The sequence below is a fragment of the Anopheles merus genome, unplaced genomic scaffold (genome assembly GCF_017562075.2).
Source record: "Anopheles merus strain MAF unplaced genomic scaffold, AmerM5.1 LNR4001184, whole genome shotgun sequence".
Lineage (NCBI taxonomy): Eukaryota > Metazoa > Arthropoda > Insecta > Diptera > Culicidae > Anopheles > Anopheles merus.
This window is the reverse complement of record NW_024428764.1, coordinates 1-7,071: the sequence shown is the minus strand read 5'-3', so window position 1 is coordinate 7,071 and position 7,071 is coordinate 1. Positions and strand designations below refer to the sequence as shown.

General features: G+C 48.6%; 1 pseudogene; it reads left to right on the top strand.

The window, feature by feature from the left end:
- The first annotated feature begins 1,388 nt into the window (after positions 1-1,388).
- On the top strand, positions 1,389-5,490 carry LOC121603361 (annotated as a pseudogene).
- The last annotated feature ends 1,581 nt before the right edge of the window (positions 5,491-7,071 follow it).

Genomic DNA, 7,071 nt, shown 5'->3' with positions numbered 1-7,071 from the left:
CAAGAAAGTGCCTAAAAGTATTAGAACCACTGGAAAAACCGGATCATTTGAATAATCCTTTTGTGAAGTTGTCTTTTTATTTTCTATGACACTTTGAGCCGATCTCCTTACTTCAGATATTTTGATTTCCAATATCATGTGTTTCAATGTGTTTATTTTTATTATTTTTAACATAACATTACTACTTTGTCTTTTCCATGTTGACAACCTCGCAATTCGCCCTTTACAAGTTTACAAGTACAGGCCAGACTCGTGTCACAGCTTCCTGTTGTACGCATTGTACTAACCAGTTTAATAATATGTATGCCTTTTTATCTTGTACACGTGATAGTTTGCTTTAAAAAAGGGCCAAAAATCAAACCATTGACAGGAGGGTGGCTCTGTGGTGTGGGGAGATTGCACAAGGGAGTGTGTGCCGGGACGGAAAATAAATATTTATTTTCACACCTTTCCGCACCGTTGGAAGTTCCGTTGCATACCGAGACACACCACACACACACTGCCCTGCCATCTGCTGCGCTCTGATGCTGTTGGTGTTGTTTGTGTTGGGAATGGTCATTATTCATGATCGTTTGCATGCCCAAACAGACTTCAACCCACACCGTCCACCCAACCAGGTGGCAGGCGAACAAACAAATATCTGCTGTGTGTGTGTGTGCATATCCCTGGGCAGTACACACAACTGACCAACCGTGGCGCGCGCCACATACAGACGATTGACGTTAATGCGCACATAATGATTATAACAATTTAATTAAATCACTCAAATATCATAATTACTGCTTCCCGACCGACACTTCCATTGAACCACCCCCAGTTCCCCCACCTCCCCCACGATCCCCACTCCACGTTCATTGGACTTGGGGGGCCCAGCATGATGTTTGTATGTTTCTATGTATGTTCGTATGCCGTGTAATAAACAGCTGTGTGTGTGCATGCTTCCGGAATGACAGTTCCGTGGGGGGGTTGGATTGGGTTGCTTTCTGAATCTTCATTACACATTCCCATTCACATCACTCAATCAAACATGTGTGTGTGTTGTCGTCAGGCGTGCTTTATATGGTAGTCAATTTTGGTCAGACTTTTCCCCCTTTTTTGTTTTGCTCGTTTTTGTTCCATTTGCCTTTGCATCTCTATTTTCATTCTACTTCGCGTTAAACGTTAATTACCATCAATCCCCCCCCCCCCCCCACCCATACCCCTCCGATTGTGTGTCACACATTGTTCCTTCTTCCACCGCCACAATCACCACCGCATTCGCAATGCAACGTGCAGCTGTGATCGACTATTGTGTTTTGTCTCTTTTCTTCCCTCACCTTTTCCATGCATTTTTCTAAAAAAAAAACACACACACACCTAAACCACCCCCGTTGCGTCCACTTGCGCAGCAGCAGATTCACGCACAGCAGATACCGGGCGGACCGCCGCAACCGATCCCGGGGCTCGGAGCCCTCGCCGGCCCGCTGACCGCGTTCGGTGGCCCGATGGGTTTGCCGCACGGAGCGCCGCAAAGTATGCTGAAGGCACCGCCCGATCTGCACCGGGAGGACTTGAAAGTGCCGCTCGGTGGACCCTCCGCTGAGGAGCGTATGGTATGTTGCGGAGCGTGATTTCCATTCCGCCAGCGCGAAGGAACCTAATGTGTGAATTTTCTCTCTCTCTTGAATCCATTCCACAGCGCAACTCCGTATCACCGGCGGATCGGGAAAAGTATCGACCACGGTCACCCCTCGAGCTGGACGGCGAAGCAAAGCGGCGGAAAGAGGAAAGCTTAACCACGTAAGTAGCTGTCGTCGCGTGCCGGGAGAGGTTGTTAGGATCGAGCATATATGCGTGTCGTCCCCGTTTTCCCCGCAGCATCATAGCTCAGTCAGAAGAGAGGAGGGTGTGCTTAGAGCGTGTGTTTCGTCTGTGTCTGCTTTTAAGATTCGTTTTTTTTCTTTCTTTCTTTTTTTGTGCGCTCAATGCGTACAATGCGTTTCGTTGTGTGTTGTGCTCGTATGGTTGCAAGTATGATACAATCCTCACACACGCACACAAAACATTAATTATTTAACTCTTTAACCGTTTTTTTTGCAAATATATCAAAACATGAACCATTTGCGCAGGTTCTATATGTTACATTCGATTGTTGTAAAATGTGAAAAAAAAAACATTGCAAACATGTAGAAGCTTGTGAAAAATCTACAAAATTATTCTCAAAATGTACACCCTATGTAAAGGAATACAAAATTAACAAAATGTAAAGGAATACAAAATGTAAATTATGCAACAAAACAGTAGACAGAATGATGTTGTAAAATGATCGATCATCAACCTAGAATGATCGCGCCTGATGGTCACAAGCTTCTTATGCTACATCCCGTTTGATTGATTTCGTGCTGTTATGTGGTCCTCGTCCTCGTAGTAGTGTCCTGCCCATTTTCGTTGCTCACCTTGTGCCGTTTTCGTCCAACCGTACCCTCCCTCTCAATTCTCTCAGTTTGACCCGAGTATTGAACCGTTTGCCCTATATTGTTTTGCAGGAAAGTGATGGTGAGAAAAGTGATCAGGATTTAGTGGTGGACGTCGCGAACGAAACGGTAAGGGTTGTGTGCGTGTGTGTGAGCGTGTTTGTACGTGTGTGCGTGTGTGTGTGTGTGTGTGTTTGCGTGTACGTGTGTGTACGTGTAAGGTTTGCGTTCGCTCGAATTAACGTGGCGCGCATTCTAGTTTGTATGATCGAAAAGAAAGTAAGCGAGAGAGAGAGAGAGAGAGAGAGAGAGAGACATAGAGCAAGAGCGAGATGTTCAAGTCAAGAAACACACTCTCACCAGCGCAAAATTTAAATTCAGTAGCATTTGATTTGGTTGGAGTCAGATTAAGAATAAAGGATAAGTCCTGGTTGCTCATCATTCCTTTGTCACCATCACTACCGTGCCACCCCTCCCACCGTGCTGTGTCCTTTATTAGTGCGTGTGTATGTGTGTGAGTGCTAGTGCAAGCTGTTTAGCGTCTTTAGCTTTTTTTTTGGCGTATGTTTATCGTTTGTTTATTTGTTTGTTTGTTTGTTTGTTTTTCCTCCTGGCTCAACCATCTCGTTCATATAACTCCCATGCTCTGCTGCATCGTCCTTTTAGATTGCATTTTTATTTTTATTTTAGTTTATTTCGTACTTCATTCGTCTCCTTTCTGTTGTCATTTCCCATTTAGTTGTATGTGATTAGTCTTACCCTAAACATGTGTTGCATCGTTACTAGTTACCTTCATCGACTCCTACCATCGTTAGAAACCCCTTCAGTATCTGTAGACAAAGTAATCCAATACACACCAATTCCAGTCCACCAATCACACACACATACACACACCACATTCCTGTTATCGGTTGTCGTCGTTTGCGTTTGTTCTGCCTGTCCCCTCCCCGGTAGAAGCTGTTGTGTTTCTAGTTGTGTTTACATTGTATCATTGTGTAGGGTGTACCACCTTCCTCCCAGTTTGTGTATTCGTTGCCATTTTTTGTGTGGTTCCCAGCAAAACGTGTGTTGTTACGCTAGAAGTAAATGCTTATTTTCGCTAAGCGAAGAGCTTTTGTGTGTGTGTGTGTTTTCCCCCCACTGGTTCCAATTCTCGAACGTTTGTTCCTCTCCTGCAGGGTTCACCGTCACCCCGGCCGAACGGCGACCATCAGTCGGATCGTGGCGATCGGGACAGTATCGGGCTGAATGGCAGCGATAAGGCAGGCTCGAGCAGTTTGAAGGGTGCCAACGATCGACCCCCGTCCCGTTCTGGCTCGAGCTCGTCCCGATCAACGCCCAGCCTCAAAACGAAGGATGTAAGCAACAAGCGACGAACCCCGCGTTTCTCTCTGACGATCCGTGCTCTAATCGTATTTCGATTCGTTCTCCCTTACCCTCCCCTTCTAGCTCGATAAACCAGGAACTCCCGGCGCGAAGGCCCGCGTCCCCACGCCCAACTCGTCCACACCCGGCGGTGTCCCGAAAGCCGTAGTACCTTCGCCAGCCGCCGGCTATCCTCCCTCGCCATATCAGCGACCGTCGGACCCGTACGCCAGACCACCGCCCGACCCGTACGGTCGGCCTCCGATGCCTTTCGATCCTCACGGTCACGTCCGCACCAACGGTATCGCGCTGCCCGTGTCGAGCGCTAAACCGTGAGTATTGTCACTTTCCCAGCGCCCGCTGGAATGCCACTTCTCACTGAGCACCGTCTAACTGGTCTCCTTTTCACCCCTCCCCCACCCCCCCTACACCAGTGCCTATTCCTACCACATGAACGGGGAAGGTGCCCGCAGCCCGTCCCCGTTCCCGGCCGACGCCCTTACCGGGCCCGGCATTCCGCGACACGCCCTCCAAATCAACACCCTCTCGCACGGGGAGGTCGTGTGTGCGGTCACCATCTCGAACCCGACCAAGTACGTCTACACCGGCGGCAAGGGTTGCGTGAAGGTGTGGGACATATCGCAGCCCGGCAACAAGAGCCCCGTCAGCCAGCTGGACTGTCTGGTAAGTGGATTCGCTTTCGGCGTTGCGCCTGCAAATTGCGTGCTAGCAGACCCGCCCCTTTAATGGCCGGTTGGTTATAATTCGCAGCAGCGAGACAACTATATCCGCTCCGTGAAGCTGCTGCCGGACGGCCGAACGCTGATCGTCGGGGGCGAAGCGTCGAACCTGTCGATCTGGGACCTGGCCAGCCCGACGCCCCGGATAAAGGCGGAGCTGACGTCGGCGGCGCCCGCCTGCTACGCGCTCGCCATCAGTCCCGACTCGAAGGTGTGCTTTTCGTGCTGCAGCGACGGCAACATTGCCGTGTGGGATCTGCACAACCAGACGCTGGTGCGCCAGTTCCGGGCCACACGGACGGTGCGTCCTGCATCGACATCAGCCCGGGACGGGTCGCGCCTGTGGACCCGGGTTGGACAACACGGTCCGCTCGTGGGATCTGCGGGAAGGTCGCCAGCTGCAGCAGCATGACATGACTTAGCTCCAAATCTTCTCCCTCGGCTACTGTCCACGGGTAAGTTTTGGTGTGCAGTGTGCCGCTCCAGTGGGTTCAGTCTCAACACTTGTCTCTTTTCGCTCCAATCTATACAGGCGAATGGTTAGCGGTCGGAATGGAGAACTCGCACTTGGAGGTACTGCACGCCACGAAGCAGGACAAGTATCAGCTGCATCTGCACGAGAGCTGCGTGCTGTCGCTGCGGTTCGCCGCCTGTGGCAAATGGTTCGTCTCGACCGGAAAGGACAATCTGCTGAACGCATGGCGTACGCCTTACGGTGCCAGCATTTTCCAGGTACGTTTTCAGCGCCAACTCCTCCATCAACCGTTGCTATGGTAACGATTATAATTGAACGATTTCTCCCTCTCTCTCTCCTCGCACTTTCTGCTGTTTTCCAAACAGTCAAAGAAACCTCGTCAGTACTAAGTGTGATATTTCGACCGATGACATACATTGTCACTGGCTCCGGTGATAAGAAAGCAACCGTGTACGAGGTGACTACTAAAAGGCCCCCACCACCCGTTTGTTGAGGAATTGTCTGTGTGTGTGTTTTGTGTGTGTATTTTGCGACAGTGTATAGAACATCCAGCCGGCTAAAAGGAACTTGCTTCGTACCGTGGTGCGTCCTAGAGATTGATCCGTTCTGTGCCGCTTCTGTCGCAGATTCATGATGATAATGGCAAAACCAAGCGGGCCCTAGGAATCAACTACCACACACGCAACACATCAAGTGACTTAATGTGACGAAAGAACAACGGCCGTTCGTGGTGAATCGGGGGAGAAGGAACGCCCAAGCCCAAATGCGACGTAGATGAATGCATAACGTCAATTGCACATGTGAGCGCGTATGCATACAAGCTGCTACTATGTACAAAGGAAAGAATCGCGACACACAGCATCAACCACCCACACACCACATGACACACACACAATATAAAAGGGCAAAAAGGCGCCCTTCGAAAGCGGTGGCTACATATAAGTGTCGCATTCGCTCTATCTCAGTTAATTATTTGTTTTTTAGATTTCTAATCATGTAATAATATGTGAATTGTATGCTGCATGTGTGCGCACGTGTGTGTGTGTGTGTGTGAGTTTGGGCGTGGGAATGTGTGTGTGTGTGTATATGAGAAGGAGGCGAAGTGAACCGAAGTGCGAGAGAAAAGCGGTAGCTTTTAAGCTAAGAAGAAGCAGAATCACAAAGTAAATAGTAAGTAACTTAAGCGTGTCTAAGTGCGTAGGTAGCAAAGGTAAAACTGAAAACAGAAGGCAGAAGAAGTTAGTAATCGGCAACACTGAACAACCAACAGGACGACGAAACAACCAACAGCAGAAGTCACAGTTCTCCACTGTTCTAGGCGTGCATTATGTAAAAAAAAACAATCGTGAAGGAAGCACATTAAAAAAAAAACAGGATAACCCCATATGAAATGAGATTAAAAGCGCATCGTCTAGTTGTTGAAGCAAACAGTTTGGATTTGAAAGGATGAAAGGAAAGGCAAAAGAGTAGAAAAGAGCAACAAAGAGTGAAAAACACATATGGAAATGAATATGACAAAACAACAACAGAAGAATAAAAACGGAAACCACCACCTCTTCCCCATCTTAATAGAGAAATGAACCAAATCGTATCCCCAACCATTGTCAAACCAAACTCGAGTGAAAGAATGCGTTTGTGTCTGTGTGTTGTGTGTGTGCAAGAAGCAGCCAGAAGAAGAAGGAAAGAAGAGGTAAAAGATCAACAAAACAAAAGAAAGTAAAAATTAAGCCTCCTTCCAGGGGCGGAGGGAGAGCCAGCCGGAAAAAAGCCGCCGGCAAACTGTGTATAGCGTGGAAGGGGGAGGCGCGAGGAAAAGTGTGATCGTTTGCATATAGTAGCGAAACAACAAATCCATTGCTTGTAGCGAAAAGCATACATTTGCACATAATATTAACATTCTAATCCCTCTCATAGCTCTGTGTACAGTATTTTGAGCCCTTTCGAGCGCATTCTTAGCGTTTTCAGCCGGAACGGGAAACGGTGAGCGGCAATGGCGTGTGTGTGTGTGTGTGGTACGCGTTCGTACATTCGCTCACCA